The sequence below is a fragment of the Cynoglossus semilaevis genome, chromosome 10 (assembly GCF_000523025.1).
Source record: "Cynoglossus semilaevis isolate Cse_v1.0 chromosome 10, Cse_v1.0, whole genome shotgun sequence".
In the NCBI taxonomy this organism is placed as follows: domain Eukaryota; kingdom Metazoa; phylum Chordata; class Actinopteri; order Pleuronectiformes; family Cynoglossidae; genus Cynoglossus; species Cynoglossus semilaevis.
This window is the reverse complement of record NC_024316.1, coordinates 15,571,648-15,586,744: the sequence shown is the minus strand read 5'-3', so window position 1 is coordinate 15,586,744 and position 15,097 is coordinate 15,571,648. Positions and strand designations below refer to the sequence as shown.

The 15,097-nt window shown below is 38.9% G+C and overlaps 1 long non-coding RNA gene across 2 annotated transcripts in view; it reads right to left on the bottom strand.

Annotated features, from left to right (window-relative positions):
• Window positions 1–15,097, bottom strand: part of LOC103385264 (uncharacterized) — a 57,807-nt gene that overhangs the window by 29,794 nt on the left and 12,916 nt on the right. The gene's annotated exons all lie outside the window — the stretch shown is intronic.

The following is a 15,097-nucleotide window of genomic DNA, read 5'->3' as shown; positions in this document are numbered from 1 at the left end:
GGGGGGTTATGGATTCAGTATGGCACATGATATTTGATGCGTTCACCACTGGGTGTTAAACTGGATCAATGGAACAAGATAAAAAAAGCTGTTTGCAGATCTCTGTTGTGGCCCAGACTGAGACGACAGTCAGGTGGGCCAATGGGACAGAGGGTGGGAGGGGCCTAACGGTTAGGAATTCTCTATTGTTGTTGCCCCTTCATCTCCTGCTTTTTTCTTTTGTTTCTTTGTATTCTGTGTTCCAATGTCTTACTCCCTGAAAACAAAACAAGTTAGACAAATTAATTTTTGCATTTTGTTTTCTTTTGTTTAAATCATTGGTAGGAATTGCCCTGGAGCACGGCCCTATCTAGACTGTATGACACATTATTCCTAAAATTTAGTTAACCCTTTATTTATTTCAATTTTAATCACAATTTTTTGTGCACTATACACTGGTCTCTACACTGGGACACAATATCTTTGGTTTATTTGAATTATTTAAATTTGTATAAAAATGCTAATACATAAAACAATTTATGAACTTGTGAATTTACATATAGTGTCCTAGTAAATAATAATTCATGAATAAACACAACTTAGTATCTCAGTACTATATTATTCAAAACATACACAGCTTTATATATTCCAAGAGGAACCACATACTTGGCTCCTGTAAGAGGCAGCCTGTTGCAGCAGATCTGCTGTTAACACAATAATTTCCCAAGTGTGGGATCAATAAAGTTCAATTTTCTTTTATATATATATATAATAATATATATTCTTTTTTTATTTTAAATTTGTGCAAAGAACAGTGAATAAAAAATAATAATTCTGTGCCATAATTCACACTGTTTGCAAAAGCCTGACTACTGATTCCCCTGTAGGGGGTGCTATGAATGCAGTTGTAATAGTCTTTGGAAAATGAAATATTTTGGCACAGAAGTTCAACAATCTATAAGTGAGTATGTGGCATCCTTTCAGATAAACACAACACCATGGACTTCTGACTCCTTAAAAAATCACTTCCTAATCACAAATAATAATAATAATAATAATAATAATAATAATAATAATAATAATAATAATAATATAGTTGGTCAACAATACGACTAGCTCTGATCAGAACCAGAGATCGACAAGGACAGAGCCTCAAACTCTCGGTGGGTGTGAATGTGATTTGGAGATGGCGTGCACTGTTTACACAGTCTGCCTGGAGGAACGCTCGTCTGTTGGCAACGGAACATTGTTAGCATGGAAGTCACGTCACACCCACCCCACTTTGCTTTCTGTTTCTTACTCTCCCTGCTTCTCCAGCTGCTCAGGGCCATGCAGTGGTCTGGGAAAGATTAATGCAGTTTTAACAGCATGTCGTGAAATCGAATTAGTGCACTATGATCCAGAAACGTGGAGGGCTCAGGCCCGGGCAGCATCAGGAACAATTCCTCAATAACTTACAGTTCAGTGAAAGCTGCAGTCTGTTGATTAGTCCAACAGGTGACAAGCCGTTGTTTTGACTTCATTTTGTCAATAGGTGGCACTGTCTTGTCCGTCTAGTGATTTATCCACATCCTTATCACAACACCTTTACATGTTTTCATTTCAACGTGTCATTAAATTACAATACATCAGTAGAGTCATATAAAAAAAATTAAATTACAATACATCAGTAGAGTCATGTAAAAAAAAAAATAACACACAGGCAATGTCACTTTATATTATCTCAGGAAAGCCAACATTATTCCAGGTTTCCATCAAAATCAGTCAAGGATAAATCACTGCCTGGACACAATATGCTGTAAAATTGGATTTGCGGAGGGAAACACGTGGTTATTACCGTTTCAGTGCACTGTAACTGTACAGAATAACATCATATAAATGTCTCTTTGTGAGTGGAAAGCAGTGTCGTGTGCATTAGTGGGTAAAATGTGTCCTTGGATATGGAAACTAATAACTATTCCGTGTAAGTGGCCGCACACGGCCTGGTCACGTCGCACACGGCCTGGTCACGTCGCACACCCTTTAACCTGAGCGCTCTCCTCTGAATACTTCCATTGCTCAGCTCACGCCGCTCCTCAGTATTGATCATTGCTATTCAGTGTAGCTCCTGCTTACAAATGCAGCCAACATTATTAGCCTTGTGATTAGTATTGCATGACCTGTTCTCTTCCACTGAGAAACAGGTAAAACTACGCCATTATTTAACAAATTAGATTTAGCCCTCAGGTGCTCAGAAAATGCAGTGTATGCAAGTCCGAAGGAGGCAGTGAATTAATGCTATTTAAGAGTCGCTTTTATCAAAGGGTTAATATTGTACGCTGGACCGTACGGTGCTCAACTTTTGACCTGCGACTGCGGAATCGGATTATGCCTAATTGATTTAAGAGCTCAAAGGATAATCAAGACAAGATAAGGAATAATGGCTATTGACATTATGATCAAGATTACAGCTAGTCAATATAAGGCTTTATGCTTAAACAGTGAGCAACAGCTGGTAAGTTCTTCCACCAATCATGATTATTTCTTAAAAGTTTGAAGCCTTTGTGAAAAAAAAACAGCCTTCAAGGAGTTCCAAAAATGTTCAAAAACTAAAACCAAATAAAAAAATCCAACTAGTTAAGGTTTTAATTTCTTAATATAATCTAAGATCACTAAAACGCATCATTCGTTTATCTGTTAACATTAGTTTTAAAGATCAAAGGTAGTGCTTGACCGTGTGTTGTTTAGTGACCTTTAAGGTGTAACATTCAAGAAAAAAAATGAAATCCTATTGAATACAAGGAAAGAAAACAGGTGTCACCTTTTCAGAGAACACATCAATACCACCTTCCTTTGAGGCTTGGTCCAAGTTTAGGATTCAGAACATGTGCCCTAAACCCAGCCTTTGGACAAGTGAGCACATCCCTCTCACGAGCTTCTCTTTACCGTATAGACTGAGGATAAGGCTGTCACTAGATACGGATTAAAGTCTTAAGACTATCTATAAAGGGGGGGCAGGTGGGGAGGGGGACTTGTCAAAGATTTGTTTGCTGTCAGGGCCTTGTTAGCGCCAGGATCAGGTTCGACTGCAGAATTGCAGAAGCCAATTTCTTTTCCTTCATCAAAGTCACTTCAAGATCAAACCTCTCATCCCTTAGTTACAATGAAAATTAGGTTTTTAATTAATCATAGCCAACCTGTCATTACATTAATTAATCAGGAGGATGGCGCCGCCATTAGTTTTTCGTCAAATCTATTGAAACCAACGACTGTCACTCACAAACGAAGTTGGTCACTTTTTGGTAAAACAAAATCACCTGAATGTGGGTCACAAATCAGGTCAACGTCAGGTACTGCAGTGGTGCTACCCGTCAAGAGAGTTCGTTTTGACTTGAGTTCTTAGATCAGAACTGGAAAACCAGATACTGGCCACTCACTACCATACAGAGCAAAGTTTGGAGAGCAACTCACTACCATACAGAGCAAAGTTTGGCCACTTTTCAAGACAATAACAAACAATGCATCTAAACCTATTGCAAATTTTTCATGTTTTTATTCAAGTTGTTCATTGTTGAAGGTTGAAAAACCCAACAGTTGTGTCTCACCAGGGTTTAGTTACTGAACTCACCTGTCACCTCGTGAAATGCTAACATCTGTCTTAGAACTTTTTGACCCACCCTCACATTCTAACAGGGTTTAACCACTCAGGCTTCATTCACAGCTGGTTAAGATAAAAATAAAAAAAAAAACCTTCTGTGCTGCACTTCATACCTGACTGGATGAGAAAGCAAATAATACGTATTTCTTCTTGAGCTAAATGCTAATAGAGGGAAACCAAAACGCCTCCACACTGGGACTCACATGCAGATTACCTGCCTGTCGACCTGTCGCTCTAATTATTATTCATGTTTACAAACTTTCATCTCTCGGGACAGGCCACCGAAGTAGCTGCATAAGAAATGAGCAAACAGAGGCTGCAACAGCAGCACACAGGAGTGGACATGAATTTATTCATGGTGAAGACAGCCCAACAACATGGGGTCTCAGCTTCTCCCCCCCCCCCTCCCTCCCCCCCTGCTTCCCCAGAGAGCAGACATTTATGAAGACGTTCCCAAAATCATTATAATGGCATTAGCATTCCAAGCAGCCGCTATCTGTGTCATGATTGCATTTGTTGCTCTTCATACCCTCCACCCAGTGCACAATACCCCATCTCATCAACCCCCACCCCCCCACACCCCCACATTTACTCCAGTAGTTCTAACCAAGAGAGGTGAGAGAAAGTACATTTGAGAGTGTGCTTCTCTCCAGGGAGGTGTGAAAAAATGTTCCAGTATGAAGCAGTGTGTGCTGATGCTTTGCTCATATTTTGGAGTGTCTCCATCACTGCCTTTGACTGAGGAAATAGTTGGCCGAGTTCATCACAACCATCTTACCATGATATATTCATATTTAATAGTATTATATTTAAGATGTGGAGAGAAACAAACGGCATCAATAATTTCAGTTGAGAATGGTCGGTCAAATAATTCAAGAATTCAACTGTGGTCGAGAAACAAACCCTACCGTACCGCACCAACGACACATTAGATTTACCCTTGAACTCAAGACGCCTTCACAAAACAGTTTTATTGTTGTTTTGGAATAGAGAGCAGTATATTAATAAAGTACATGTACAGTAAAGAATTTAGGACATCAGATGGATGGATGGATGGATGGATGGATGGATGGCCGACATCTGGCCCTAAATTGAGCTTCTCGACTAGTTGAACAAACCTGAACAAATTCTGAACACCAAAATAATCACAATTTTTCTATATTGGATATTCTTTAATTTCCATTTCTTCATTTTTTTTGAAGCTTTCTTATACGGTTTGTTTGTCAAGGGATGATCGTCCTGACTTAGTAATTAGTTATTTGTTATAACTAATTTGTTATTTAAGTAGGCATATGCTTTGTAGGTCCTGCCATTTCTTTTTTTTGTTTTGTCATTTGTTGATCATCTTTGTTTGCGCTGCGTTAGAGCAGCCATGTTGTCAGATGCCTGCTTGTCTCTGCCTATTGTTCGACATACTTCACGTGTCTTTGAAATCCGCTTAATCTAATAAACACAAAGACAACGTCGGTGGCTTCATAAGTGACAGCAGCTATGTGGGCATTCGGTTTGGCGTCAGTCAACTCCGTCAAAACAAGAAGCCCGGTTCGCGATTACAATGCGCTGTCTCTTTCTGATGAGCCATGAAGTCGACAGAACACATTTGGCAGATTGAAGCTCACGCCGCTCAGATATTGTAAACACAACATGAAATACATGACGTCTGCCTTTGATTCCTGCCATGAAGACCGCACATCTTTAAATACAAGGATAATAAAAGACAGACGTTTTGAGTGACAATTTCATTAAAAATTATATGGCGTTATAATGGAGAGAAGGCACCGCGGCACCAAAGATGGGAGTTTGTTTTATCACTAGCTTGTCAGTACACACGCAGGAAAAGCCTTACCCACCCAGGACCAGTGACTTTTATTTGTAGCAGCTCCTCAAACACTGAGGGTTATTCCCGTTAGCTAATGGGTCGTTAATGCACTAATGAATCATTAGAAGAGATCACTCCAGGTTGGAATATGCCATCTCATAGAGTAATTGAGCTCAATTAAGTCAATCTCTGAAGGGCCTGCCTTGTTCTCCGACGGTCTGCGTGACCTCCAGCAAACAGCTGAGCTGTGCAGTCGCAGCGGCCCTAAAGGATCCATAAGAGGATGCAGACCCCAAGAGAGGGAGGGGGGGCAGAGTGTGAGCGGGGCATCCAAAATATTCCATGCTCCCAAAACAAATTTGCACTTGACTATAGTTCAAGTGCTGCAAGGATTTGCCATCGGGAAAAGACTCAATTCCAATCTGACCTTCCAACTTAATCACCACTTGCTTCGCTGCTGCTCTGTTGAGACCTCCAGCACCGACATGATGCAGAGTCTGACAGCAGGCCAAAAGTCAGCCAGTAAAGCTGTAGCCCACATTTTTAATCTATGTATGTAATGAGTGCAGTAGCTATTCTCAAAGATTTTAATTAGGATTTTAACTCAATAATATCATTTCATCCTACAGGCACAAATCGTATTTATTTCAAAAACAAGTTAAATTGGAAGGTAGAAAATTAATCAATTTACTCTAATTGTTTGTAAACGAAGAACATGTAATAAGAAAAAAAATAATGCAATGCAATTATCAACTTTTGTAGTATCAGTACTAATATTCTTTCCCATTCACTGTAGTATTTTCCATTTACACTTTTTGCATTTTTATTTTTCCTGATTCTAAGGTAATTGTCCGATTCAACAGCTTTCCTATGGAAACATGATTCAACCTGAATCTACAACAGTGGTCTCTGACCAAGAGGAAATTCAACTGCCATTTGTTTTTTTTTCCACAGTAAATATTGTTTTTCTGTGGTTTGACATCTAAAAACCACATTGATAACGTGGGGTTTTATTTCTTTTTATTTGTAATACACGGCTTCTAATTCTAGTCCGGTGTCTTTCGACTCTCTCCTGTCTGATCATCTTCCCATGCCCTTCACTGAAGGATAGAGTAAAATACCTTCTTCTTTCTTCCGTTGCCGATAAGCACAAATGTGCAGGCAGGTCTTCTGAGACCAGGCTGCGTTTTTTTCCACAGTGCATGAGCTCCTCTCTGCCCTGCAGAAGGTCACTGATAGAGAAGTCTGCCGGGGGAGTGGAATGCGGAGGAGACTTGGTGACCTGACACCACAGACCAGTGAGCTCGCATGAGCCCGACAACTTAAGGGAGTAAATTATGTATGATCTAGTTTGCAGACAGCAAATTCATCCTTGTTTGTCTTCATACCATTGGGACCGGGAGCTGTGTGATGAATGGATGCTGGACAAACATATGGCTAAGGAAAGGGTAGCTACGCCAAAGATTGCTTCCGGAGTTTGCGGGCACCATGGTTACACTTTATAGATCAATATTTGCTGGATGTATTGGATACAGCAGTCGTCACACAGAGCTCATTCCAACAGACTCTGGAAACCGAGTGCCTCTCCAGCTTGAATAGAACAAAATGGGTCGTATCCCAGTAATGCCACAACACGAAGCCGTGGAGGTGGTAATAAAGAGTCTTCTCCTGCAGAGAGATCTCACACCCTCACTCTTCCTCACCCTTAATTTATTCCCAGAGGTGCTGCTGATTTTTTCCGTTCTTTCCCTCATATTAAACATCGCACACTATTAGCTCTCAATAATCATTTGCTGCAGCTCAGGACACAATGATTTCCCATGGCACATAAAACTGCAATAACGCCAACTCGGTTTCAGAAATAATATTGCCAGCGTTCTTTTCTTTTTTCTTTTTTTTTTATGTGTCTCCCTCAGCTTGAGAAAATACCTTTGCATGGTTCACCCACTCAGATGGAGGAAAAGAGATTCCACAAACGATTCGTACTCACAAAAGTTACAGAATTCTGGCTTTTCACAAATCTAATTTTGAAATAGCAAAAGCAAACAAGATATTTCAGGGAGTGAAAATGGGCCACAGTCTTAAAGGAACAGGGAAATAGGCTCAGCCACACAGCCGTGAATGCTTTCACCATGAATCTCTATAAATAATCTGAGTTTATGTAATAACCTCTCTGGGTGCTTCTGTAGTGCTGATCCATCTGTGAGGTTTTTAAGGACAAATGTATTACTTTTTATCAATAAGTCTGTCCTTATGGCAATTCCTCATGGATTCATACCAAAAATGTGTTTTGTTTTTTTTTCTCCCCGATATGATGGCAACAACATAAAACATCGTCTGGACTGGTCTGATTTAAAATTCAAGGTATACTTCAGTTTATGTTAACACTGCGTGTCCATGAGAGTAACAGGGTGACATAAAGGGCAAAATATAATTAGATGTCAGAGGGAGGGAAAACATTGGGAGCCCACCGTGTTAGGCAGGGACAGGGGAGGTGCACACCACACACCCGCCATGAATTTCTCGTTTTATTAATTTAAAGTTCAAGTGAGGCCCCGGGCACTTTGAGCGAGGAAAGTTTCCAATATTATATCACAAATCAAGTCAAGGTCCAGAGAATGTCAGGATTTAAAAAGAGCTCTCATTCAAGGAGCCAATCAAAAGTCTCGGTTTATCAGTCTGACCCTAGTCCTGTTAACTGTAGCAGACAGACAGAAATAAATAAATGATGCAATTAACAAAAGATTTAATAAGATTATTATTTATACATAGCAGACAGACAGAAATAAATAAATGAATAAATGATGCAATTAACAAAATATTTAATAAGATTATTATTTATACCCTTTGGCACACAGATACGTGGCAATCAATCAGTAATACTACTATTATTAACAATAATACTATTTATAATCATATAAATAATCAAATTATGTATAGTGAGAATAATAATAAAAATAAGTAGAGGAAGAAAGAGAAGATAAAGTCAAAGAATGAAAAAAACAAAGTAGAAGAAGGAGAAAAAGAGTGAGAAGGACAAGTTGAAGAAGACAAAGGGGGAGAAGATGAAGATGAAGGAAGAATACAACGTAGATGGACGAGCAGAAAAAGAAAGAACAAATGGAGACGGAACAAAGTCTTATGTGCAGATAATGTGGACATGAGCTACTTTACGAACTTGCATTTATTTTAGCTGTTCTAGCTCCTTTATCCTTTTTTTAAGATCCTAATTTATATTTCGAAGGAAAGAAATAAACGAATCTATGGAACGTTTGGGATGCGTTAAACATTAACGTAATTGTGCAGAAACAAGTTTAAAAGAAAATGCACCTCCGAACTTTTCTGCCCTCTATTACAAAACCCCGACCTAAGTGTTTTTACAGTATGATTGTTTTTGGAGGGGGCGTCCTGAGTGGGCTAATTTGCAGATGTGTTGTTTTTGGCTGTGAGATTATTAAAAAAAGAAAAGAAAAAAAAACCAAGAATAATTGTTGCAATTTCATGAAATTGCTCCCAACACTGCAATCCTGGGATCCACTTACTAGAAAACATACGAAACATTCATTTAAAAAAATAAAAGTTTTAATCAGTGACCCCAGGTATGAAGAAAATATTTCACTGCTGAAACTTATTGATAAATATTGACTGTTAGACCATTTAAACAATTACTAATAATAAAATGATTTTAAAACTTGGAGGGAAACATGAATCAAATGTTTTCCACAGTAAGCTCTTGGTTTTTTTCAGTAGATGGCGCAAAAGGGCATTTTCAGCACATTCTTGGGCTGGGACAAGACACATTTTTGTTTGTTTTTTTTTCCTGCCGGTCATCTTTGCAGCTCAGCCACTCAGATTGTCCCCATTTTTCATTGTTTTCATTGGTATAAAAGGGGAAACAATGGAAACAAAAAAAGGTCTACACTAAGTATATTTTATTAAAGGGGCATTTCAGTTATGTCTGCCTTATTCAGGAATGTCTGCTATCAACACAGATAATGGTCAAACACTGCTGATGTTAGGCTGAGCGAAATGAGGTTTCGAATTGTACACCATTAACAGAGACTCATATCCCATTACTTCCATGCAAATGTGTTCAGCTAATGATGCTACTCCCACATAATAGACAGAGTAAAGAAGCATCACACTGCTATCTTCGCTCGAGGCGGTCACACTGTATTACTTTTCCATTTCAAAGAAAATCCCACTACTGGATCGGGTTTCACAGGCGGCCAGGCCCAGTGACTTAACCAGGGCTGATCACAGAGGGCGCAAAGCTTTACAAAGCTGCAGCTCAGGTTGCCCTGTGTCAGCATCGTTCAGGGGAAAATAAAAGCAACCTCCACTTTGTCAAATTCCTTCAGTAACCTCAGTAGGATACAGAGGACGAGTAGACGAGGAGGCGAAAGCAAAACAGTCATCCGTGAGTCAGTCTAAAACGCAGCAGGAGTTTTGCCCGAGATATGAGGTCAAACCTCAGTCAGCGACTTACTTTTCCTCTCATCACTACAGTGTAGCATGGACCATGAAACTTGAATGTACCCTGATTATCTTCCTATCTTCCTGCCTTCAATGCGTCAAATGGAAATTGGACTCAACATATAGTATATATTAGGGGTCAGCAACTATATTTGTCGGAGGTCAGGAAGTTTTGTTCTATTATTATTATTATTATTTGATGTTTATTTTGGAATCACGTCTTAAAACTTTACATTTTCTTTTGTCACATCTGAGTGAAGTAATCCTCCAAGTTTTGTTTTTCTTCAACATCTTTGTACAGACACTTGATGACATATTCTGCCACAGTGAGAGTCTCAGAGACAAGCTCCATCCTGTCAGCATTCCACAGTTCTGCAAAAACACTTGGTGGAAAATTCCTCTCTAAAAGATAGCAGCGAAGAGCTGGTGGTAAGTTTGGACAGGCTGGAAGACCAACTAAAAACATATGTTTAGATGGAAGGACACACATTTTAAATCTCCAATATCTGCAAAGTCCATGTTAGCTACGTATAATCTGCACAGCTTTGACCCAGCCCACACGGGAGACGGGTAAATGTCATGAAACTACATCTTGGAGATGACCAAACATGTCATTTATTCAGGTCTTTGCTATGATTGAATTAAAAAGGCCATCGGTTGAATATTTATCACTGATTAGACGGCAGTGATTTCTCACATGTAGGAATAAAAAGGCACGGCCATATATCAAACATACGGTCCGCGGGCCAAAACCGGCCCACTACGGGGTTCAATCCGGCCCACTTGATGAATTTAAATTTCATGTTTGTGATTTTTTTTGTTTTTTCAAATTATATTTCATTAAATATGAACCCTAACCCTAACAACACCCACATTTTGCAAAATAGCAACTGTCTTGGATATAAGAGGAACAACAGACCTGAAGACTGAGTTAAAAATATTCCTAATAAATGTTTTTGGTCTCACTTTCACAACAATTCCTCCAGGGGCACCAGGAATTACACGTTTTAGTCATAGGTATCAACACATTACATGACTTTCTGTAGACACTGTGATTTTTTTTTCACGCCCTGGTGACATTCTGTGTTAGCACATTAACAGAGTGACAGTATTTGAAGGTGGAATCATTGGCCTATTGTTGATCCTGACGAATTGTCTGGAGTAAAAAAAACAAAAAAACTCTCGAACATGAATTGTTACTAAAGGAAAAGCTTTTGATGGTAAATCTTATAAAGTGTTACTTTAAGCTCATATCAGATGCTGGTTTTATTAGTCACTAACTGCCCAGTCAGCAGGCAGGTCTATACCTGTCAGCCGGTGATGTGAGGTGTGGTAAGTGACTGCAATTTCCTGATAATTTATCTACATTTGCTTTAGTTATCTGGCTGCAGCTGATAACACTGGGAAACAGAAGGGATCGAGGAGAGTTAAAGAGGTAAAGAAGGAAAACAAGACAAACCACTAAAAGTAAAGTACCTAATAATTAAATGTTAAAGAAGGAGTAAAACAACTTTATGCTAACTGCTGCTTGTAGAACAAACAATGATGCCTCCAGGGTGCCAAATAAATCCAGTTTATGTGGAAATCAGATATACAATTGAAACATGTTAATCGTCTAGTCTATGCGTTTTTAGCCGTACCACATCCAGTTCTGGGCACCTGTGCTAACTGCTAACCACCGTAAAGTTGAACTTTTCTTAAACTCTACCGTACCACAGTTACCCTCGACACATGAAAATATGTTTGATATACTTGTGTATTTGTACCAAATGGTTTATTTTAATAGAAATATCTATTTTGTAGCAAAAACATTGATCTGGCTTGTACAGTGTGGCCTTATTTCTGTGAAATACTGCACTTCGTGTGCCTTACAGATGTGGTCGTGACAGATCAGCTTGTCAGCTCCTTCAGCAACACCTTAATCATAATAAAAATCTTAAAAAATAATGCACTGCTGCTTTCAATTTAGAATCGTTTCCATTATTGTTATTGTGAAGCAGGGAAATCGGCAGAAAACATCAGCAAAGCACAGAGTATTTTCACTGAAAACAAATAGGTTTTAAAACACGGCTTTAATATTAGCTGCTTCTCTACTCACTGGCTGTGTTTGCCGTCTGGGCCTTTTATCTGTCAGACCAGTAATATAAGTAAAAAATAATGCTAAAAAAAGGGGGGGGGTCTTGATTTTTGTGTGGCTTCACACCTCCCACACACTTCACAGGAACAGTCTCCTCCATACCACAAAGAGCTGGAGTTGGAGTCTGCACAACATACCTTAAATTTTCATATTAAAATCCATTCCAAATTGTTCAATAAAAATAAATCATGAATATACTGTAGTAGAAAACAGTACCTGACACTTATTTTTAGGTGATTTAGGCGAGAGACAACTGGCAAACCATCCACGACAAACACTTCTGCAATTATTATGTCTAGTACAGTTGAACTGAATAAATAAGAAGTTATTGTTACCAGTTAATGTGATACAAAACCAAATTGTACCTTTGTCTCACGACAAGGATAATAGATGGAGAAAATAAGGTACTTTGAATGTGTTTATGTAGAGGAATATATACACAGGTCGTTTACATACATCATACAAGTCATCTACATCTTTTATTGTCACAAAACCCCAATCGTTGGAGTATTAGTAGGAGGAGGTTGTCAAGGACTGGGAGAGAAAATACCTCTGGATGTTGGGATAACTGCCTAATAAGAATCAGGATTAGGAATAAGGTATTAACTTTTTACAATCTCAGTACTCAAGCTCAGCTTCTTAGGATTGTTTTTTTTTAAGTCTTTATCACTGGATCTAAGAATTTCCAAACAGGAGACAATCCTTAAAGGACCTTTACTGTGTTTTAAAACTTTGAAATTCGCCTCTCAAATCAATTCTGGTAATTGAAGAACACTCTTGGGAACACATACAAACACAGGCCTGAATCTTCACCTTAATTTTTCATCAGCTTTTTCCAGAGGACAAATTTGTGGCGAGCTAATATTTGAACCAGGGTCTCCACATCTGCTCTGCTGTGTGAACAGGTTAACTAATGGAGCAGCTAATCAAAGGCTGCCCACCTCTGTCAATAGAATGTTGACCTCTCAATCATGTCTGGCCCTGCTCCACCCACAACACGGACACGCCGCTCCATACATGCTCATTTTAAACAAACCCGGACCAATCAGCAGCTCGGGCCTGCTGGAATGTTCTCAGGTTCTATAGGAGTGCAGGCTTAGTGACAAAGCAGACAGGTATGCTGAGCAGGAAACAAGCCCAGACTCATTCACCAGTTTATGTCTGCAGAGCACCATTATAAAGACGAGTGGGTGTGTTTAGTGTGCTTGTGTGCCTTAGCGTTCTCACAGGAAAAACAAAAACATTCTTGGAAGAGAAAATGTTGCAAGTTCTGCAAAATACACTTATTAATACAGGACAACATAATGAAACAAGGCCTCTGATTACAGCACAATCTATTTAATCCCAACAGGACTTGTTAATACTCCATTTTTTCCCTTTTTATGGTTCAAACACTAACAGCTATGTAGCTTGTAGTATTATGTGCGCAGTAATGGCCTTGACCGACCGTTTACGCTCCAGTAATATTCAGATGTAGCATCGGAATAGATTTTTTTTTTTTTTTGTGATTTGCATGGTGATGCCATTCCTCCACTGTTATTACTGCATGTTTCATTGCACAAAGTCAGTGAGAGAAGTGCATAAACACAGGGTAGTGACAGACCCCCCGTCTCTCACATGAATGGGAGAATTACCCAGAATCCTCTTTTCCTCAAACACATTCAGTTTGCAAAGAAAGAAGTTGAACGGTTCTCAGTTTCTGCTGTTGGGTTTTATCTTTAACGGTAAATGAGATGCACCGTCACTGCCAATGTGTAGTACGATTCAGTAAGAACTGAGTTTGGTCTGAGTTTGGTTCGGCCCTGGTTACAACGGTAACTATGGTACGATGTGTTACCAATTCATATCGTCTACCTGTTGAACCTCAGAGGTCACAGAGGGAGGTGGGTCTAATCCCTTCTTTCAGCCAATCATGGACCTTCTTGTTGTACTACTACAATACAAACACAGTTCCACGCAGCCGTACAAATCTAATCCTGTTTCTTGGTCAAAACATTAAACTACGAATGCATCCCAGAGTCCTTTGGGGTTTCTACGTAAAATTTAAAATGTACATCATACGGCCACATTTCAGAAAGTAGTGTTTTATGAGCAGACAGAGCGTAACCAGCTAGGCCTTAGCAATGCTAAGCTTCGAATCCTGCACGGAATTTAGGCTGATTGACTGCGAACAACTGGCCGAGTGAAAAAGCCAAAGGAACCTTTTTGTGGTTGGGTTGTCTAGCACAGAGCTTGAGTACTGCTTTTTTTTTTTTTTTGCTTTTTTTATTCTTAGGATGAATAAGACGCCAAGACACTTTAAACTGATAAGTTATTCTCACTAGGGAGTCTCCACACTGCTAATTTGCCTTTAGGGTAAAATATGGCTTTCAGAATGTGGAGTTTTTTCCCCTTAGTGAATAAAAAATGAACCAGTTAAAATCTAAAACAGTGCATCACTTCAATAAATCTTTTGGGAAATGCACACCCTAAGTTCCACTTCCAAAGTACTAACATCACCATTAAGTAAAACTTGAACTCACAGTAAGATTAACTTCTAAGAAATACCATTAGAATGTTTTTGCTTCTTAAAATTCATACATAAACCAAAGCCTTCTTAAGATCTCTTTGATATCCAGCTCTGGCATAATAATTTGGAGTAAATAAGTTCTAAAAACTATTTCTTGCCTTGAGTTTTATTGATTGTTGTTGTGATTTAAATGACAAATTTAAAACGCAAATGTTGAAAAAAAAAACAGTATAATTGTTGGATGTGTGTGTTGAGAGCTCTTTTCTATATTTATGATCCTAGATTCTGATTCTGATTTAGATTCAAATCTCACCTATTTTTTTTTTGTACACAGGAAGAGTGTCTCACTAATAAATGGCAAAAGCATTTGTATAGAACTCCCACAAATCATAGCCAAGAGCCTTTTTCTTCTTCTGTTCTTTCCATGGGGCAGAGGCAGCGCATTTATATTCAGCGTGTGCCACCTCAAATCTGCATTCAAATGGGGAGAAATATTTATGCTGCAAAATGATGGCGCTCTTCATTGTCAATTTGCTCGAA